This window comes from Dasypus novemcinctus, chromosome 16 (genome assembly GCF_030445035.2).
Source record: "Dasypus novemcinctus isolate mDasNov1 chromosome 16, mDasNov1.1.hap2, whole genome shotgun sequence".
Taxonomy (NCBI): domain Eukaryota; kingdom Metazoa; phylum Chordata; class Mammalia; order Cingulata; family Dasypodidae; genus Dasypus; species Dasypus novemcinctus.
In genome coordinates, this window is record NC_080688.1 from 88,462,228 (window position 1) to 88,485,480 (window position 23,253).

General features: G+C 36.1%; 1 non-coding gene across 1 annotated transcript; it reads left to right on the plus strand.

Moving 5' to 3' along the window:
• Window positions 1-12,393: 12,393 nt before the first annotated feature.
• LOC111764870 (small nucleolar RNA SNORA3/SNORA45 family) lies at window positions 12,394-12,523 on the plus strand. The gene has a single exon (XR_002797368.1). It is a non-coding gene; the product is annotated as a small nucleolar RNA SNORA3/SNORA45 family (small nucleolar RNA).
• Window positions 12,524-23,253: the final 10,730 nt, after the last annotated feature.

Here is a 23,253-nt window from a genome sequence, read left to right on the forward strand (position 1 = left end):
ATAGCCACAATTCCATTGCCTGAAAAAAATGATAACATTAGATATTTTTAATAATCATAAAAAGGAAAATATAATGTCTACCACCCCTAAGTATAGAGCCCCAGATAAAGAAGGGGTGGTTTGTAAAGTGATTACACTTACCCTGATCTTCTTACCCATACACTGAGACATGGTTGTACGGAGGAATTTCAAGGACTCAGCATATAGTGCTGCAAACTTGGGAGCCTTTTTTTTTTTCATTCAAACTTTATTTCAAACAGACAAAAGGAAGCTAAACAAGTTATGGAAGGATTATTACTAAAAAGCCTGTCCAGGCACTTTTATCTTATCTATTAATAATTCTAGCTGCTAACTCAGTTGTTCCTACAGTATTCAGAAATTTGCACAGATGAACATAGGTTAGTTAAATGATATAGTCAAGGTCACTTTAGTAATGAAAAAAATGAAGAAGAGAAAAAATACTTAATCATATTCATATCTCACAAAACCAAACCTCATATTCTTTTTTTATCTTTAGCATTAATATGTTACCTTCTTTGCTTTTACTACAAAAACATTACAATATTGTTTTAACTATAATCTATGAATTACATTAGTTATATTTTCCCATGTATCACTACATTCTTAACACCTCATAGTTGATCATTCCTGTTTATATTACAAACCACGATCCTTATCTACCACTAAAATTACTGTTATATGTTCCCAATTGTATCCTCTAGCTGTCCTCCAATCAACATTAACCTTCCTAGATTACTCATTTCAGCCACAATTTCATTCCTAGATCAACAGTCTTTGTTACACTCATTATAATATGTTACCAAGACCGTCATTTTCACATATGTACAATTGACCATATTAAACATTCTCCATATATCCAGCATCATCTCCCACTTCTCAACGCACATTCCATTCCCCACCAACTTACACTTCATAATCCAACTCCATAAGTCTACTCATTTTAATTAGTTCATATCAGTGAGTCTATACAATATTTCTCCTTTTGCTTCTGGCTTATTTCACTCAACATAATGTCCTCAAGGTCCTTCCATGTTGTCATTTGCTTTCCTCAAGTGATTTCTTTTTACAGCTGAATAGTATTCTCTTGTATGTATATGCTACATCTTGTTTATCCATTCATGTATTGACAGACACTTAGGTTGCCTCCATCTTTTAGCAACTGTGAATAATGCCACTATGAACGTCGGTGCACAAATATCTGTTTTTGTCCATGCTTTCAGTTCTTCTGAATATATTCTTAGTAGTGGGATTGATGGATCATATGGCAGTTCTATGTAAGGAACCATCAAATCATCTTCCCCAGAGGCTGCACCACTTTCCATTCCCACCAACAGTGAAGGAGTGTTCCTGATTCTCCACATCCTGTCCAGTACTTATAGCTTTCTGGTTTTTTATTAATGGCCATTCTGTATGGTGTGAGATAATATCTCATTATAGTTTGATCTGCACTTCCTTAATAGCTCATGATGTTGTGCATCTTTGGTCAACACACAGCTATGGTCAAGTGATTTTTGACAAGGCTATCAAACCCACTCAGCTGGGTCAGAACAGTCTATTCAACAAATGGTTCATGGAAAACCGGATATCCAAATCTAAAAGAAAGAAAGAGGACTGCTATCTCATACCTTATACAAAAATTAATTCAAAATGGATCAAGGACCTAAATATTAAAACTAGAACCATGAAACTCCTGGAAGAAAACATAGGGAAACATCTTTAAGCTCTTGTGGTTGCTGGGGGTTTCTTGGACTTTACATCTAAAACATGAGCAACAGAAGAAAAACAATGGGACTGCCTTTAAATTAAACACCTTTATATTTTAAATGATTTTGTTAAGAAGGTGAAAAGGCTGCCAAATCAGTGGGGAAAAAAAATCTTCAAAAAATATATATCTGGTAAGGGTCTGATTTCCATATTCTATAAAGAGATCACATAACCTAATAACAAGACAACAAGCAACCCAATTTTTAAAAATGGGCTAAAGCCTTGAATAGACATTTTTCCAAAGTGGAAATAAAAATGGCCAAAAGGAAAACTTGGGTACCTTTTGCTGACCTGGCATTGTGCTGCCTGCAGGAGGTGGTGCAGCCTGTACATAGTCCTGGACCAGTCACTATCAACTGTGTAGGAAAATACATGATAACAGTACTTTTAATGGATTGAGTTGTGTCCCCCTAAAAAGTATGTTGAAGTCTTAGTTGCCAGTACCTCCAAATCCCTTATCTGGTAATAGGGTCAGTACAGATGGAATTAGGTAAGTTAAAATGAGGTCCTGCTGGAGTAGGGTGGGTCCTTCATCCAATGACTAGTGTCCTAATAAGAAGGGAGAGGAGACACAGAGAGAGAAGGTGGCCACTGCCAGGATCAGGGGAGAAGAATGGTGCTGATTATCCACTCCAGACTTCTGCGTCCATGACTTTCTCTTTTTGTCTTGCTTCTGTTTATAGAGGACTCCAGTAAAAGGGTTGAAACCCATCCTGAATGAGGCAGGTCAGCCTTTACCAGGGACCCCACCCCCAGGAATGGATTAACTTTAAGAACCTGCTTCTCTGGGGTTCCAAATCACCACAGCTAAAATGACCTGGGATTCCTGGAAGCTTGTGTGAATGGGTGGAACTCAGAAGAGCTATCCTGACCTAATGACAAAAAGATGGTCGAGTATGAGAGCAAATATTTATGGGAATGAATGAATGGGATATATTTGTCTCATGAGATTTTAAAACTCTACTTACCATTCATTTATTATGACACTGAAGGGGCGTTACAAGAAATATCCAAATCTCATTTTGGTTAGAGCAAGTAGAGACATGAGGGGGATATGTTGAATAAACTCAGGTTACAAATATAAGTGTCTTCCTTTAGGTCAATGACAGTAACTAGTGATGTATTTTACATGATTCATGATTTAGTGTTATTTTGCTTTTCATAGTTGTTTGTGTAGGTAAGTATAAACCCAATTATATATAATATGTATCATCATTTTGTATCTTATCTGTTTGGATTATTGTTTGCTCCTATTAATTTTTAAGTTCCCTGAGGATAGTGACAGGTACATTATTAATTTTTTTTACCTCCAGTGCATTCCAGATGAGAAGATTTAAATAGGATTAATTTTTATTAGAAAATAGATGCATCTTACTCCTGATTTTTATTACTGCTGTACATTTTTGTTAAGATGTTGGAAGAATATGACCTCTCTATTTTGATAACAGAGTTGACAGTGCCCCGTGCCAGAAGACAGAATCTGCTACCCAGTCTCAGTACTATTCTGTTGGCATATTTTCCTTAAAATGGAGAGATCTATGCTGCTTCTGCATATGAGTCTCCCAATTCAGGAGAGCCACTTATGAAGTTATGGGCAGATCATCAGTTATTTATCCTGCCTGTTCCTTTGACTTTCATTCTGGGAAGGGTTATAAAATCTCAGGTCCAATTGGCTGAACTTAAAGCAGTACTTCTCCACAACTGGTTATGTTGGAATGTTTCACAGTATTTTTACCTTCCTAAGGTGCAATAAGATTAATGTTCAATTTAACAGTTTAAACATTTATTCTTTTAAAAAACTTCAATCCAAAATGATATGTATATATTGCTAACATATAACTTTGCTATTTTTTCCTATAGAACATGAAGATTACAGTGATAATTTTTTTAAAAATCTCATGTAATTTTTTTCTTGTTTGTTTTTTTGAGGTACTGGAGCTAGGGATGGAACCCAGAACCTCGTGTGTGGGAAGCCAGCGCTCACCCACTGAGTCACACTGGCTTCCAGGAGTTGGCTTTTTCATTTGCTTTGCTTATTGTTTCTGTCTTTCTCAGGAGGCACTGGGAGCTGAACCTGAAGCCTCTTATGTGGAAGGTGGAAGCTCAACCACTTGAGCCACATCCAATTCCAAATCAGCCAATTTAAAATAAAAAAGATTGACAAGTCAGAAAAGAGACTGCACAAGAAAGGGAAAAGCTTTATACTTTAGTACTTTTGATGAGACTTTTTTCCTGCTTTTTTTTGAGCCTTAACACATTTTATTAATTAAAGTTAATAGATCACACAGAATGTTACATTAAAAAACCATGAGGTTCCCATATAGCCCATTCCACACACTCCCCCCCCCCCCCATCATTTTTGGAACTTGTATTTTTTTTTGACGATACATACATCACAAAAAATAATACATTAAAAAAAAGAAGAGGTTCCCATATACCCCTCACCCCCTCACCCCACTCCTCCCACACCAACAATCTCCCCCATCATTGTGGCACAATCATCGCCCTCGGCGAACACATTTTGGAGCACGCTGTACCACGTGGATTATAGTTTACATTGTAGTTCACACTCTCCCCCAGTACATTCAGCGGATTATGGCAGGATATATAAGGTCCAGCATCTGACCCTGCAGTATTATTCAGGACAACTCAAAGTCCCCAAAATGTTCCCACATCACATCTCCTCTTCCCTCTCCCTGCCCTCAGCAACTGCTGTGGCTTCTTTCTCCACACCAGTGTTACAATTTCTTCTATTGTACTAGTCACAATAGCTTTGTAGTAAAATATCAGTAAGTCCATTCTAATCCATACTCTAGTCTTCCATTCTGTGGACCCTGGGATGCTGATGTCCACTCCACCTCTATATTAAGAGGGGGCTTAGATCCCACATGGATAACAAATGCAATTCTGCTTGCAGTTGTAGGCACCCTTGGTTCCCTGGTGCATTGGTTGACCATCTTCACCTCCCTTTTAGCTGACCTGGGTAAGCCCAACGAACCTGAGAGTAGGAGTTACAACTCTGTTGAGGCGCACAGTTTATTTTGCACTAGGCGCTGCAAATTCTCTACCCATTCCTGTCCTATTAGGTGGTAGAGTTGGAGGTCAATAATTTGGAGCTGATCAAGAAAAAAGATTTCACCACTAGATGGCAGTACAGACATGCCGTTACTTGGAGCTGTGCTCTGACAGGTTGCCCGGGGTGATTCCTCTCATCAGGAGACCCTCTAGAACTTGGGAGCAAGGCAACCACCAGAAAGGGAAGACGACAAGGAAAACTCGACAGAGAGAGAGAACGGAATGGGGTGGAGCCTCTACGTCCATGCAGTGTGCAGAATCAGCGCGGTGGAGAGTCTCTGGGTCACAGAGCAGCCTAAGGGCAGAAGGGGCTGGGGTCTTATATCTACAGGACTCATCTACTGCTAGCAGAGTCTGGGCGCAGTTTTGTGGCGAATACAGAGCAGGCTCGCTCTCTATGGCTGAAAATTTCCCATGTGGGCTGTTTATAAAGCAGCTTGATGTGTAGCTTGAGTTTGGTCATGGCCGCCTTTTGGGGCTCACAAGCCTAGCTTGCTCTCAAGAAGTAAACAGTACCCAGAGCCAACAACATGGCGGGGACATCTTTGGCTTATTTATTTAACTATGGCCCCGGTTCCTGGATTCCAGCAACTCATCTCCTTCCATTTTCTCTTCCAGGGCCAAGGATGGATGGCTTCTAGTTCTAGGTCATGCCTTGCCCTGATGGCTTGCCCAATACTTTTGTAAATACTTTAAATGTTAAGTTGCCACGATAGCTGTAGCTAACCTGGGTTGTTTCCTTGCTTAGACTCTGGCTGATCTATATTAATCTCCTAGGATTAACATCTAGGAACTAATTGAAGAAAATTTGTAGATGACTTTTCCTCTTAGTCTAAATAATTGTCATCAATTAAAGAAATTGTGGGATTCTCTAGTGTCTAGATAATGTCAAATGCTGTGGAACATTTTTACTCCTACTTTAATAAATGTGAAAATTTGCGGTTTTCTTCTAAAACACAATTCTGTTGATAATTACTTGTTCGGTATACATCTCCTCAGATCACATGACTGAAATATTTTCAACTTTTTATTTCTGAAGATTTTACTTTTCTCAATGAATGTTCTTCATGAAATAACACATTTTTTTTTTAGCTCTTTAAGGGAATGAAAGATTTTCTCAACAGCAAGCAGGTAAAACACATCCACATTAAGATGTTATTGCAGATGGTGGCATAATATTTCTACAATATCATTGATTTATCTGACACTACCCATGAAAAACGAGATATAGTCTCTTTAAAAAGTTATAAGGGCTAACTGAAATGAATATTTAGGATGGCTCATGAATTGCTAAAGTCAAAACTCTTCAGTTATTCAAACCGAAGTGTCAACTGTATATCCTTTATATTAGTTATCTTACATATATTTAATGTTCTATATAATTCTGGTCTGTGTCCAAGCCCACTGACTTGTCTATAGAAATTGTTCTTATCGACAGTCCTATTCCATTAGAGAAATGTGGGAATATGCCAGAGAGAGAAAAATCCATTTTTCCATTTATTCAGTAATTATTTATGGATGGTTTATTATTTGTGAATAAAATAGAAAACAACTGCTTATAAGGAGCTTATATTCTGTTGGAGGGAGATAGAAATTTTTTTTAAAACAATTCATTTTAATATATATCTGATGACGGTAAGTACTATACTGAAGATAAAGCAGGGTATGAAGAAGAAGGACTGCTTTGAAGAGGAGGAATTGATGTATTCCATTGCATGGTTGGAAAAAGTTTGAGCAGAGATTTGCAGGAAGTGGAGATGTAAGCCACAAGCATAGCAGCTTTGCTCAATGGTCTCTTGACATGGCAACCATCATTTTCTATAGTTTCTGCATCTATGAGGCAAATGCTGGAACTTACTAACAACAGAAAAATTGAGGGATCTGATTCTGTTCTATGGGAATAGCTAGCTTAATTATGTACCCTCTCACCTCAATCAGTGGGCACCAAAGAAAGGTGGACTTGCGTATTGAAACTCAGTTACAGCATTCAGATGACAACTTGCTGGACTCTGGAGCTTGCCAACAAGATACAGTACATGCTTTCTTTCACCTTGTAACCGATATATAATGCCATTTCTTTATATATATATGTTATTTTTTAAAGATACTTAGATTACATAAATGTCGCATAAAAAATATAGAGGATTCCCATATGTCCCGCTCCCTACCCCTTCCACATTTTCCCAAATTAACAACATCCTTCATTAGTGTGGTACATTTGTTACAATTGATGAACACATTTTGGAGCATTGCCAATAAGTGTGGATTATAGTTTGCATTGTAGTTTACACTCTTTCCCACACATTTTTGTCAGTTAGGACAAGATATACAATGGTCTATATCTGTCATTGCAATATCATTCAGGACAATTCCCAAGTTCCGAAAATGCCCCCAAATTGCACCTAATTTTTCCTCTCCCTCCCCTCTTACAGACAGGACCCTTGGCTCTACAAAGAGTGAAAGTAGAAGTGGTGCCTTTCATTAAAATAATAATTACAGTGTAGTGCATTAAGCACCAAGACAGTGCATTTCAGAGTTGAGCAGGGACACCTCAGAGGCAACCTTTATGGCCAGGAAAGGAAAATATTTTGCTAAAACTGAGATTGAAATGACGATCATCACCTAAGAAGGAATGGGTAACATTATTCTGATTGCTTCTGTCAAATTGAAAAGGAACATATATTTGAATTTGTTTACATTCCATAAGAGAGAAAGAAGGAAAGAAAACCTTAATCTTCTGATAAAAACAACTTCTCTTTATTTGGAATTCATCTGTGTAATGCTCAGTTTGAGGGAATGTTGGCCTCGGAAGTATCTGTCCCCTGATAGATAAGATTGATTTAACTGACCAGCGAGGCAGCTCTAGAAAACAAAAACTGCCTGCTGGTGTTGCATATTTTTAACTTCCACAGTGCAGGGCATGTAAAATAGATGGCTATATTTCTGTCTTTAGTAACTTTCTGCTCTTGAATACGTGGTGTTCCTATGCAATCTAGATTGCTTTAAGATTAGTTGAACCCTGAGGGCAGTATATATTTTTATTTGATTGCGGATAAGAAAAGATGTGGCTAGAATTGCCTAGCTTGTTTAACACTCCATCCAATGTATCACTGAATAAAACATTCGAAATAAAGAAAAAAAACTTAACTTAACTAAAGGATTGGTATTTTTAAGCTGCTTACTGGTCTGTGTCTCTTCATGAAGAAATGATACCAGCTAGGATCCTTTAAGATCGAACCTTTCTCAAAATCAATGCAACATCTCTATTCAGAAGAGAATGTATCTGGTAAATCAAGTGGATTCCCAAGAAAAAGAGCATCTTCTTACTACAGTTCCAAGATTCTCTCTCAAATGTTGGTAAGCAGGCATACTGCAGTATCCAAGATGTAATGCAATGCAATCCAATGCCACGGTGGGGATAAAAAGTACGGAAGCACTTGTCCCTCCATATTACCCAGGGACTTCTGATAAACCATGAGCAGTTTCTCTAGTTTTTATTTTTAGGTATTTTCCTGATAACCCAGGCTCACTGTTTTATGACTCGAGTTTCTTCTCAATCCCCAGGTTCATTAGACTGAGAGGTTTTCTGACTGAAAATGCAGAAAATCTTGGGGAGAACGTGTGTGTCACTGCATTTAGCTGTTTTTTAGCTTCATGTTTTGAACACTGCCCTGATAATAAACTAAGAAGAATGTAGGTGAGAACATTCCTTTTTAATATATGCTAATGACTGCAGTTTGGACTGCTAATGCTGCTGTTTCTATGTAACACTTAGATACTGCTGGAAAGATGTTCTCCTTAGTGGTTTCATAGTTAATTATTATCTTCTTCATACCTTAATTTGGATTCTATACTACCACTTAACACCTTTTTCAAGTTTCCAATGCCTAGCAAAACTAGTTCATAGTTTTATCACCTGTACCACAAAGATTGAAAAAAGAAATTAAGAGCCATTTCTTTTAGGATTTGATTTTTATGCCTTGGAAAACATTTCTTATTATATTATCTTTGAAACTGGGAATTTTAAATGGAAGCCTATGATAGGGAACAAATGGGAAGAGTGAATGTACTCTGAGAACCCAAAGAAAGTTGGCCTAAACCTTAACGAATTTGAAGTGAATGAATAGAATTTCCAATGTGAGTAATTATAGGAACAACTTTCAGTCATAGAACTTAAAGGTAGCATTTAACTATTTGCTTAATATCCATGGTTAGACCTAAAATAAAACTGTAGAAAATAAGAGCAAGAGAGCAAAACAGATTCTTTTCAGCTGCTTTCTCCTGTACCTTGTTTTAAGCTTATGCTACAATAAACTTGGAAATAAAGTAGGCTATAGAACATTGTGTAGAAAAATCCTGTAGAATTGTCTTTGAAGTAGGTGTGGCATAGTAAATTCATCAGCCAGTAGATCCATTTCCTACACTTTCTTTATGAGGCATCTCTGCCTTTCACTAGTTTTGTGATTGCTTTAGTTCCCCAGGTACTAAAATGAATACTATATAATAGGTTGGCTTAAGCAATGGGGATTTATAGACTCACACTTCTGAGGTTAGAAGAATTCCAAATTGAGGTGTCAACAAGGTGATGCTTTCTCCTTGAGGACTGTGGTGTTCTGTGGTGGCTGCCAGTGACCCTGTGTCCTTTATCCTCGGATGTTCAGTCACATGGTAAGACACATGGCGATATTTCCTTTTTCTTCTGGCTTCATTGACTTCAAGCTTTTGGCTGCTCCCTGTAGTTTCTCTTTCTGCTACCAATTTCCTTTGCTTATAAGAACTTGAGCTATACTGGGTCAAGCCTCACCCTCATCCAGTTTGAGCACACCTTAACTAATAATCTCTTCAAAGGGTCTATTTAAAGAGGGTTCATACCTATAGGCTTAGGCATTGGGATCTAGACATGCTTTTGTGGGGGACATGATTCAATTACCAACAGTGATTTTTAATCTCTTTAGGGCAGCAGTTTTTCTCATATTAAATAGAGAAGAGACAATAGAGAAGAGGAGGGATGTGAGAGAAGGAAAGTTACCTTCTAATTAGTGACATTTAATGATTTGGTGCAAGTTACCATATGTGTGCTTTAATTTTTTTCAATATGTTTTTGTGATGTGCCTTCTGTGGAGAGCATGATGTCTCCTCTATATTGTCATCTATAAAGCCAACTGGACATTGTAAATTTTGTGCCTCCTCAAGAAACAGTGAAATGACATTTTCCATTGGAACACGGTACATCAAGACACATAGACAGTGGGCCCACACAAAGTATATTATGGTTTGTAGCACGACTTTGCAAATCTTTAAGACAGTCTCTTTCTATCTACACATTCTCTATGACAACCTACACTAAGAATTTGTTTCCAGATCAGAAGAGGATAATCTGTAAGTTTTTCTCTAAGATTAATCGAAATATTCAACCCAGGTTTGTGGACTAATACATTAGTCTATTATTTATAGGATATTTTTCATGTGCTCATATCTTGGTAGCGATTGGATATGCATAGGCAAATAAGTCATGAACATACGGCAAGGAATTACAGTCTAATGGGGAGTGAAGGGAAACATACATGTGGAAACTGAGATGATATATGGATCATAGAGGCAGGAGAAATGTAAAGGTGTGGTATAGCTAAGTAAAAGAGAACATTTCCCAAAAGTCCCAGAAGCATTTCCTCTAAGGTGACCAAAATTTGGAAAGAACTATGACAAGAACTGTGAGGGACTAAGATTTTATAAGCTAACAAGTTCCCATGCTAGATTCAAAGATGCTCATGAAGAAATAAGACTCCTGGATTGGAGATAAAGGAATGTATTACTCATGGTACAATAACTCACCTGACCAGCATGTTGTCATTTTCCCTGGTCCCCGGGCTGACAAGGATTGGCCCAGGTGAGGGCCAGTACACCCAGTGGGCTGTACTTCAGAAGAGGATCTCTGAGCTGGGGGAACAGTGGGCAATAAGTCTGCCTGACCTTTGCCCTGGGGACAGACCTACCTCTACTTCCCAGGCTATTTGCTATACAGATGTCCTTGAAAAGACACTGGAGAAAAGCAGTGGGTACAGTTAGTGGCTCCTTGTAAGGTGTGCAGCAGTGTTGAAAAGCCTACGAGGATTGTCTCCTAACAAGGAGGAACTTTCAATGCTACAATTATCAAGCAGATCTGGTCCAGAATGGAGTGTTTTTAGGTGCATCATAGTCTATCTCTTGCCGAAAGGAGAACCATATTGCTTGGTAACATATTCCAGAAGAGGAGAGGAAACAACTTTAATTTGGTTCAGGAAAATAGCATGACAAAATTGAGTAAGCTCTGTGTATCAAAAGTAAATTTTGATGTCAGTGTCCGTTCTCTGATGAAATGAAAAGAAGTTTCAAGAATTCTCTTAATTTTAGATTTTAAAAGAACAAAAGTAACAGTAAGTAGCCAATATAGATTAAGTTAGGTAGAATTTTAAATACAGGAATATATAGATACACACACACACATATGTCATTGTTACCTTTGTAGGATTTAATTTTAATTGCCACAAACTTTTATAGTCATGAAATTAACATCATAGGTTATCTTGGTAAAAGTAGATTAGTTTGTGGGAGTTGAAGCCAATGTCAGTGAGATAGAGGATAAATGGAAGGAAGAGTTAGGGGTCAAGTACACGTGTCATCCCATAGAGTGAAGTGTTTTCACAAAGTTTCAGAATCTTTTTTCCTCGGGTAGTGTAAGAATGCAATGTACGGCCAGGCAATTCATAAGCTGCAAGCCCCTTAGTTATGGGTTAATATTTATCTGTTACTTAAATTTTTTCACTTTACATTTTTTGTCAGTAGCATTTCTTTTGAGATAAAATGAGTCCATGAATCAGACTTTAGTATTGTGATGGATTTTGGAGCATAGTATCAGATTCAAATCCTGGTTCTATCATTTACTAATTTTGTGCTATCAAATTATTTTGTTCTTCAGAAAATTGGGCACAATCAAGAGTACACAACCCAAATGATTGTTTATGAGGATTAAATGTGATAATACATATTCTTAGAAGAGTGCCTGGTATATTGTGAGCTCAAAAAACCTATCAGTATTTCTAGTCATTTTGATAGGAAAGTAGGATGAGTAAAGGAGTAAAAAGTGAAGACCAGAATGACTAGGTAGATTAGGCCTAAGTCTAGAAGGAACTAGAGTAATTTTTAAGGAGGCCCATGTGTCCATGATTGGGAATTTAATTTGCAAGTTTGCCAAAACTTAAGGGTCTAAGAAAACATCCAGCTGAATAGAAACTAAGCAGAAGTAAACATTTCAAATTACTTATAAATTTTATAAAGTAATTCAATCAAATACGTATCCAGTTAAAACTGTCTAATAGATCTAAACTAAACTTTCTCTCTAAAATGCACATCTTACTGATCCTTGGATCATTAAAAAGCAAATTTTGGCGTAGAGTTATTGAAAAAATTAAATAAATGATTATAGCAATGTGTTAAAAAAAATGACTAAAATTTATCTTGCAATCACCTCAAGACTTGAATAAGAAATCATTGATGATCGAGGCTAGAGTCATGCTTGGGTATTGGCTGTTGCCTTAGTGTGCTAGAGTCCTCGAAGAGTAACAGCTGGCCTTATTCCCTGGCTGTGACCCTCATGGCATAGTCAGTCACCAGGTCAGTGACAAGTATCAGATTGACCTATACAGTCTGTTGCAGGACTGTGCTGAATTTCCACAGAATGTTATCAAGTGGTTTGAATTCTGACCTGTCCTGTGATTTACACTGGTCCTGTGAAATAGGGCTGGGTTTTCTTCGTTTGGTAGCCTTCTTAAACTCTGCTGACTGCTATATAACACTGTACACCAGTGAACAGCTTACGTTCTAATGGGGACAGATAAAGACTATGAAGAAGATAAACGTAGCTTCATAATGCTGGGGTAAGGTTGTGAAGGCGGTCTCCTTCTCTTCCTAGTCACCCAGGTTATTTCGGGAAGTTTGGTTTGAGACGTTATCACTTGAAGAGGAATCAGAGCTTCTGTCCAACTGTGGACCCTGATGAACTGTGGACCTTGGTCAGTGAGCAGACACGGGCAAGTGCTGCCAAAAACAAGACTGGAGCTGCTCCCATTGCTCCCGTCATTGATGTGGCGCGATTGGGTTACTACAAAGCTCTGGGGAAGGGAAAGCTTCCAAAACAGCCTGTCATCGTGAAGGCCAAATTCTTCAGCAGAAGAGCTGAGGAGAAGATTAAGGGTGCGGGGGGAGCCTGTGTCCTGGGAGGGAGGTTCATTGAATACTAACGTGCTTTTCAAAAAAAAAAATGAAAAAGAAAAAAGAAATCATTGATGAGATTCATGACCCATTAGGAAAGAAAACGAAATCACTGTTTCACCCTCTGTGGATGCTCTGTTGCCTTTGGTAGCTAAGGAGTGTCAGGAGGGAGTGCCCTCTCAGGAGCATTACACTTGATTAGTTCCAGAATCCCCACCCCACGTTCAGGTCACCAGAGGTGACCTGCCACAACCTAGCCACTGAAGGTTAGCGGAGATTTATCAGAGGCAGATACAAAGGAATCTTTGTAGCAATGTTGAGGGCTGCTTCTGGCAAAGGGAAGTTCCCTCTTGAAGAAAACAGAGAATCTATTAGCACAATTCTTAGGGGAGGTGATACAAGTTTCTTTCTCCTATGAGGGCTGAGCATCCAGCAGCAGGTGAGCAGTCAGGGTCTTCAGACTCCTCGAGCGCCCCAATAATGCCTGAAGCACGGTACCTACCTTCCTGGACAGGTGCTTGGGTGCCTGACGACCAGCCTCCGAGAGCACTCTCTTGCTCCTTTCCCACAGCACTTTTTTATATCGGTCTTCCTGGAGTGGCAACCCAAAGAGTGGGAAACACAGATAACACACCTCTACTCAAACAGGTTGAGAAAATGCATCCCACTGCAAGTGACAAATAAAAAAATCTTCAATCCTTCTGACACCTCTGGTAGAGATTTTGCGTTTTCTGTTTAATAGGATATAATCATAATAATAATAACATCAGGAACATCTTTTTTATATTCACAGTCATTTGGGAATCAGAGGTAATTAAAAACTAAGGCTGGTTTGCTCAGAAAAAGTGACATTCAGATTACTGTCCCATGGGGACAGGTAGTATGTGGAAATAAAGGCAAATTACTCAAATAGTGAAATTTTCTTAAATATTTTGAAATCCCTGTTTACTGTAGAGTTTTCTCCCAAAGTTATCCTTTTCCATCACAAAATAAACTAGATTTCTTTGATAAGAGAAGTCAGAAAGCAGTTCCTGAGGTTTACATTATTAATATTTTTTCTCTGACATTGCATAACCCATAATACCATTCATACTAGTGTGAAGCACAAAATTCATGATTGTGGTTATTAGAATTTTACAAATTTGAAGCTGGGTTCCTATAAGAGAGCCATGAAATTTTTTATTTAATTCATCATTGTCCTTCAACAGAGCAAACAGGCAAAACAAATGGTTATTTTAAATAGAATTGTTGTTTATGTCAAATTAGCATTTTCTCTCAGTATCACAAGTGAATGATAGGTAACTTAGGATACCATTCAATAACCTAAGACAGTTCTCCAAGGAGGACAGATGAAGAAACATTTAATGTTTGTTAAAATTAACTATTTAAAACTGCTCATTTCTATTGGCAATGGAGAGTGATTTTGTCAAATGGCTGCCCTCAAATGAAATTTTAAGCATCAATCTGATTTAGTTTTCCTAACATAAGCAAACACCCAAGTCTTTAGATTTCTTTAGATTAATGTATTTAAAATTGAGTAGGGAAGAATCACAAGAAAATATTTTAACTAATATTTTTCAGTAATGGTTATAACATTTGCAATTTCCACATTATTTATAAATCATATCCCACTAATGACTTAAAAATTTGTTTATATTGCTGCCTAATAGAAGCTATTTTATTTCGCTAACTAATCAAGTAAGTGACTTTTAATTGAATGCAGCTGTATATGCAGTGAACATTCCACATCACTGAACAGTTAATGCTGTCTTTTATCCTTTATCATTTTCTTTATGAGCTGAGGGATTGTTCATTCAAATTCTTCTAATCCTCATAATACCTGGACTATTATTACAAATCCTTGCTGTTTTGATACCATCCAATTTCTTATGAATCTCATGAGTATTAAAGGAATCTTGTTAAATGAAAATGGAGGTATCACATCTTGCCTGGAATTTCATTTGCAATTCAATAGTTGAAGTGCTAACATAAATAGAAGGCTCATTTGAAACACACACTAGTGTGTTTTTTCTCTACATATAGGTCTGCTGCAGTCAGAAAATGATTTTCCATTCAATATCCAATCTACTTGGTATTCCCACCTAAATGTCTCACAGGCATCAAAATCTCAAATTAGAATGAAAATAAACTAATTTTCCTTAATATTTGGTTCCATGTCATTCATACATGTATGTGTGATGGGAGTGTGTGTGTGTGCGTGTGTATGTGTAAATAGTACAAAATGTAGTCAGGAAGTGAACTGACAGATATGTGACTTGGAATTTGACCATCTTTCTTCTTTCCTGTTGTCTTCATCTTGTTGGTATTCTATTCCCACACACTTCTTCTTTCAGGCCAATGCCTAACTAACCAATGAGTTAACTCTACCTCCTTTATAATTCTCATATTTGACTGATTTTTTCCTATCTCCACAACTACATTCTAGGCTAAAGACTTCATTATTCTTCATATTTACTTCATTCACAGTTGAATAACAGGATTCATTCACTCTAATTTTGACCTCTTATTTTCCTGCAATATGATTCTATCTCTTATAGGCATTGAGAATCCTTTCAAGATAAAAGCAGTCATGATGAGAGACATCAACACATTTTACCCCTGTCTACCTCATTCACTTCCTCTTCACAATTACCATTACTTCAGCCATACAATATATAAATTTCAGTTCTCCCAATATGCCAGTTTGCTGACTTCATGACATTGCACAATTTAGTCTTGCTCCTGGAATATTTGTTTTTCAAATTTTGACCTGATAAACTTCTTCTGGTATTCAAGAACCAACTGAGTTGACATTTGTTCTCAGAAGCTGTATTAATTTCCTAGCTGCTAAAATATACCATACATTTTTGTTGGTTTAACAAAAGGAAATTATGGTCTCATTCCCATAATTTGATACTTCATCTTGGGATTAGTATCTTCTAATCTTTGGGATTCTTTGACTTTTCTCTCACTTGGTAATGCACATGGTGGCATTTTCTCCTTTCTTTTTGGGCTCCGTTTACTTCCATCTTTATGCTACTCCCTGTGGCTTCACTTTCTCTGTGCTTTTTTTTTTTTTTTTTTTACTTCTAAAGATACCAGCCATATTGGATTAAGGCCCATTCTCTTCAGTTTGGACATTCTTTCACTAATCACATCTTCAAAGTCCTATTTACAATAGATCCACCCAATGCACCAGGGGTTGGAATCCAAATATATCTTTTTTTGTGGGGGGGACATGATTCCATCCCCAACAGAAGATATCCATAAATGCTGTAGTGTGAGTATAACTGATAAAAGCATATGGAATGACCAAATTTCTATAATTTCAGGATTTACTAAAGCTCCTGACCCATATAATAGTAATTAATAATTGTTTTTCTTCCAAATTTATAAAATAGCTAATGAAAAGTAAACAAGGTGATGGAAAATCCTGGAGGTCAAACCATGATAGAGATCTTGGCAAAATATCAGTGTTAGAGGAGGAAATGTGGTGTCAAATATCCAACATCCAATAAGTATAAAATAGCAGTAGTAGAAGGAATTAAGAGTCATAAAGAGAAATGATAGAATTTTAGGAACTTGAGTGAAATATTGATGATTAATATTTCTAAAGTTAAAGTCATTCTAAGTAATGACAAGCACTCTGGTAGGATTAAGATATAAATATATTCAAATAATTAAAGAAATTGTACTTTTAAAAGTAAGAGGGATTGATGATAATAGGTGGTAAAATAGAGAATAACAACCAAGAAGTAAAAGTTATATAAAAAAGAAAAAAAGAACCAAGTGAAAATTCTGACATTGAAAGATACAATAACTAGAAAAAAATAAATCACCACAGAGGTTCAATAATACATTTGACCTAGCAGGGAATCAGTAAATTTGAATAGATATTGATAAAAATTAAGAAATCTGAACAACAGGAAGAAGAACAAAAAGAAATGAACAGATCCTCAGTTAAATGGGGGCATCATTAAGTACACCAATGCAGCAGGAGTAAAAAGGACTTATCACATACAAAAGGAGCATCAAAAAGATAAACAGCTGACTTCCATCAGAAACAATAGAGTTCAGTAAACATTGGGAAGACATATTCAATATGCAAAGGAAAAACAAAAAACAAATAAACAACTGTCATTAAAGGTCTTTTATCTATCAAACAGAAACCATAGAATGGTGGAGTGGCTAACCTAATACCAAACAAAATAGAAGTAAAAACCAAAATGTTACTAGAGATATAAAGGAATAATTCCTAATGATAAAAATGCCATTCCATCAGTAAGATATAATAATTATAAACATATATGCACCTATCAAAAAGACCCCAAAATACATGAGGCAAAATAGAATTGAAGAAAGCAATAGATAATTAAGCAATCAAAGTTGTAGTCTTCAATACACCATTAAATTTACAGGGAGAACAAGATAAAGAATCAATTTAAAGTAGAAGATTCAAACAATGCTATGCAAAATTAGAATGAACAGACATCTGTAGAGACTCCACACTATAGCAGCAGAATATACATTCTTCTCAGTCACACATGAAACATTCTCCAAGATACACCATGTTCTAGGCAATAAGACAAGCCACAAATTTTAAAAGAATAGAGTTTCATGCAAGTTATATTCTCTGGTAACAATGGAATGAAATTAAAAATCAGTAGAGATAAATTTGGGAAATTCATACATATGTAGAAATTAACAAGACACTCTTAAATAACCAATGAATCAAAGAAGTCATCACATGAACAATTAGAAGATATTTTGAGATGAATGAAAATGAAGACTCAATATACCAAATCTATGGAATGTTGCTAACACAGTACTTAGAGTGAGATTATTGGCTGCACATGCATATACTAAAAAAGGAAGAAATATCTCAAATCAATAACCTAACTTACCACCTTCAGTCATTAGAAAAAGAAGACTAAGGGAAACATAAAACAAGCATATGAAAGACAAGTGAAACAGAGAAGAGAAAAACAAGAGTTAATCAATAAAACCAAAAGTTGGTTCTTTGAAAAGCCCAACAAAACTGACAATTGCTTAACTAGCCTGATGAAAGAAAAAGAAGGAACACTCCTTTTACTAAAAATCAAGAATGAGAAAAGGTTCTGAACAACTTTATGCAAACAAATAAGTTAATTTAGACAAAATGACCACATTCATAGAAAGATATAACTTCTGAAAATGAACCATGAAAGACAGAATATCTCAATAGCCCTATAAGTGAAACAGTTGAACTCAAAGTTTTAAAAACTTCCCACAAATAAATCTTAGATCTAGATAGCTTTAATAGTGAATACTACAAAGCAAGTAATAAGTAAATAATTCCAAATACTCACAAACTATTACAAAAAATAGAAGAGAAAGGAACAGCTCCTGATGCCAATTTTAGCATGGTACCAAAACCAAACATAGAAATCACAAGGAATAAAAACTATAGCCCAATATCTGTTATGAATTTAGTTGCAAAAGTTCTCATTTTGCTCACATGATGAAACCTGCAACATATTGAAAGAGCTACAGATGAAGTGATATTTATCACAAAATGCAAGGTTGGTCTAATGCCCAAAAATGACTTAATGTAACACACCACAACAGCAATTTAAAGGACAAAAACCACAGAATCATCTCAAAGATGCAAGAAAAATCATTTTAAAACATCTTCCATCCTTTTAGAAATTAAAAAAAAATCAATCAATGAAGAAAAGAAGGAGCATTCTCAACCTGATAAAGAAGATCTATGAAAAATGCATGGCTAACATCATACTTAATGGTGAAAGCTGAAAGTTTTCCCCTAAAATCTGGAACAAGATAAAAATGTCTGCTGTCAGGACTTCTATTCAACATTATATTCGATGATCTAACCTGGATAATGAGACAAGAAAAATATATAAATGTCATATAGATCTGAAAAAGAAGAGTAAAACTATTTCTAGTCACAGATGACAAGATCCTGTATATAGAAGTATATCAGAATCTACTAAATGCTGGTACCACTATTAATCAAAAATCCTGCAAAATTTTAGGCAAAGGATTTATCTACAAAATCAATTTCTATATACAAGAAATGAGTAATTAAATGAATCAATCCACTGATTAAGAAATCAATTCCACTTACAATAGTAGCATCATGGGTAGTAAAATACTTAACCATAAATTTAAGAAAAAAAGTTCAAACCTTATATTTTGAAAAATACAAAAACATGCCAAAAGAATTCTAAAAAGACCTAAATAAGAGGAAATATATCCTATATTCATAAATAGGAAGATTTAAAATATTAAGATGGCAATAGTAACCAAATTGATATATAGATTCAAAGTAATCACTATCATAATAAATGCTGCCTTCTTGCATAAATTGACATGTGATTCTAAAATTCATGTGGAAATCCAAGGAACACAGAATATCCAAAACAATCTTGAAAAGGAGAACAATACTGAACAACTCATACTCCCTACATCAAAACAATGCTACAGTAATCAAGGCAGTGTGATACTCGCATAACATAAAGAGAGCTATAGATCAATGTAATAAGTGGTACACTCCACAAGCAAACCTTTATATTTAGACTCAATTAACTTTTATCAAGAGTGCCAAGAACATGAGGAAAGAATAGTGTTTTCAGAACATGTTACAAGTATGCCTGGATATTTACATGCAGAAAAGTGAAATTAGTCCCCCTAACTCTCATTATGCACTAAAATGAACTCAAAACGCACCACAGACATAAATTTGAGAACTGAAATTACCTATTACACTATAAAAAGAAAACACACAAGAACACATTTATGACATGAGCCTTATACACAACATCAAAAGTATACATGAAGTGAGAGGAAATACATAAATTGCACTTCATGTAAATTAAAAATGTTTGTTCTTCAAAGAATACCATCAAGAAAGAAATACAACCATTGGTATCAGAGAAAATATTTGTAAGTAATGTGTGTTGGATTCCTGTTGATGATTTGGGGAAATTTGAACCTTTGTATGTTGCTTGAGGGAATATAAAACGGTTCACACACTTTGGAAAATAGTCTAGAAGTTCCAGAAATGGTTAAACAGTACCATTTGTTCCAGCAAATCCACTCCTAGGTTTATTTTCCAAGATAAATGAAAACATGTGTGCATAAAAAATGTTGAAAAATATGCATAACAGCATTTTTCACAAATTAAAAAGTGGAATATCTATAAAATAATGAATGGATAAACAAAATGTGGTGCCACATATTATAGGATTCCATTAATAAGGAATGACTAGAATAAGCAAATATATACATCCATAAGGAAGATTAATGACTCCCTCTAGGGTGGGGTTGGGGGTTGCCCACCAGTCCCTCTCTCTCTCTCCGTGTCCTCGCCTGCCAGTTGCGCCCTCCAGCTGACAGTGTTTGCTGTTGACCCCTGATGGCCCCCCCTCCCCGTGACTCTGAGTAAGAAAGTGTCCTTCCTTATCCATTACGACCTCAATTTCCCATTTGTGCTGCACCTGACCTCCACCCAAATTTTAAAAATCCAACTTAACTAATTCAGAATAAGACTGTAGAAAGCACAACCGTGATCTCCTCTCCGTGAGTCCATAGAAGAGTCACTCAAGGGAATGGAGAAGGAGAACTGAGCAACTGTTTCCTCTGTCTTGGCTGTTACTAGTCTTAATCCTTTGGTCTTTAACTTGAAGAAATGAAAGTTAGAAAGTCTATAATAGAATAGAATATAATGAACTTGTTCCTAGTTGAATAACCCTCTTAGGCCAGCCCTCTTAATGGGCACAGCATTGCTGGGGGACTGTATATTAATATAAATATATTAAGGCAGGGTCTATTAACACAGTATGGTTGAAAGAACTTTGAAGTGAGAGTGACATAGGTTGTAACTGGGGCTCTACCACTTACTGGTTCAGTGTCCTTTGCCTGCTATTTAAATGTCCTGAAATTTTGGTTTCGCTATAAAGTGGTGGAAATGATATCTACCTTACAGCATTTTTTGTATCGTTTATATAATTTATAAAGTACATATACAGCACTTTGGGAGTACTTAGTAAACTGCATATTCAAAAAATCAGAGCTGTTATTATAAATGCATATTATTTCATTCTATTAAACAATTGCTGTTAAAAGATCTATGAAGGAATGAGCAAAGTATAGCTAAATTTTTAATGCGTTTAGGGGTGCCTTAGTTTACCACAGGGCTGTCAACACAAAATATCCAGAAATGGGTTGGCTTTTATAATGGGAATTTTATTTAGGGTAAAAGCTTACAGTTCTGAGGCCATGAAATGTCCAAATCAAGACTCCATCAGAGATATTTTCTCAAGTCAGCTACTGGTGATCCTTGGGTCTTGCCATGTAGCAAAGAAGATTGGCCGTCGTTCTCTGCTGAGGTCCCTGCTTTCCCCTTTGGAATCTACTGTCTCCACAAGCTCAGCTGTGGACAACCAGGCATAGGGCTTGTCCCTCCGGCCTTCTCCCAGTCTCAGCTGCTCCACTTTCTTCCCCAGTTCAGCTGTGGGCCATCAGGCATGTGACTCGTCTCATCAGCCTTGAGTGACTCCGAGGCCCAGCCTCTTGGGGGCTTCATGCTTAAGCTTTGGCTGCTAGCAGTCCTCGAGTTCTCTTTCCCATGACAGGGTCAAAGATGGCAGAGCTCCCTTTTCCTGTGTGTGTGTCTCTATGTCTCCATTTATAAAAGACCCAGCAAGAGGGTGGAGACTCAACCTGAGTGATGCCTCCCTGCCATAGTCCAGCCAAATGGGTCTCACGCCCACAGGAATGGATTAGTTCAAAAACGTAATCTTTCTCTTTTGGAGATTCACCAAATTCAAACTGTCATGGGGGGCAGAAAAAAAAAATTGCTTTATAAGATACTAAGAATCCCTAATGACGAATATTAAAAGGACTGAAACTCAGGGGTAACCTAGGTAACTTGAGTCCAAATTCATAAGAGATTAGGTGCCTAAATAATCTAATTTGGTCAATTAACAAGAAGATGGGAAAAAAGTACATAAAATGAAACATACTCACTTACTTGGAAATTTAAATTAAAGCATTTGTGCAAAAAAACAGTCAACAAGTAATAAATTACTTCTTGTTTCTAATCTATCCCCTTTCCAACATGGGTATCAATGTAGTAGCACTATTTGTTTCTTTAAGGTTTTAAATCTTTTTAAAACAGGAATGTAAAATAGTAAAATGTTTTAAAATTATTTCTTGAGAGAAGCATATAAACTGCAATGATTCTGGCTTTCTTATTTTGGACATAAACTAAACATTTGCTCAAATATACAATAACATTACTGTCTACCTTATGATTATTACATTGTAATAGATTTTTCAAAGTATTCTAGCTAGAATTCCTTTGTCAGATTCATGTGTGATGAATATGTTTCCACAGTGTATGATTTGATTTTAATTTTCAAAATAATGGCTTTTGTAGGGAAGTGTTTAGTTTTGATAAAATTCAATTCATCATTTTTTTCTGTAACTCATGCTTTTTTGCCCTAATATTTTTGCCTATCCCAGTGTTATAAAGAACTGTACATAGATTTTGTGTTAGAACTTTCATAAGTTTACTTTATATTTATGTGTATGAGTGAATTCAACTTATTTTTTACGCATGGTATGTGATAAGGAAAAAGTTCTTTTATCCCTACATGGCTATCCATTTTTCTCTAGCACCATTTTTCAAAATGACTATCTCATTTGCAAACTTGTCAAAAATTATTTGAAGAATGTGTGAGTTTATATATGGAATCTCTGTTCCATTCCAGTGATCTGTACATTTGTTCTGATACCAAAATCATACTGTATTGATCACTATAGGTATATTATAGTCCTTTAAAACAAAAGCTACTTTTCATTTAAGTAAAATTTCTGGTTGGTCTAGGCCTTTTGCTTTTCCATATATGTTTTAGACTTAAGGAATCAATTTCTTTATAAAAAGCTGTTGGGGTTTTTACTGGAATTACATTAAATTTATTGATCAATTTGGAGAGAATATCTTAATATTGAGTAGTCTAATCTATGAACATGTTTTATGTATCTCAATTTATTTATTTCTTAATTAATTTTGCTTACTAGTTTTCTAGTAGTAGTGTTTTGCTGTTTCTAATGCTGGACTTTTGAATACTTTGTTATATT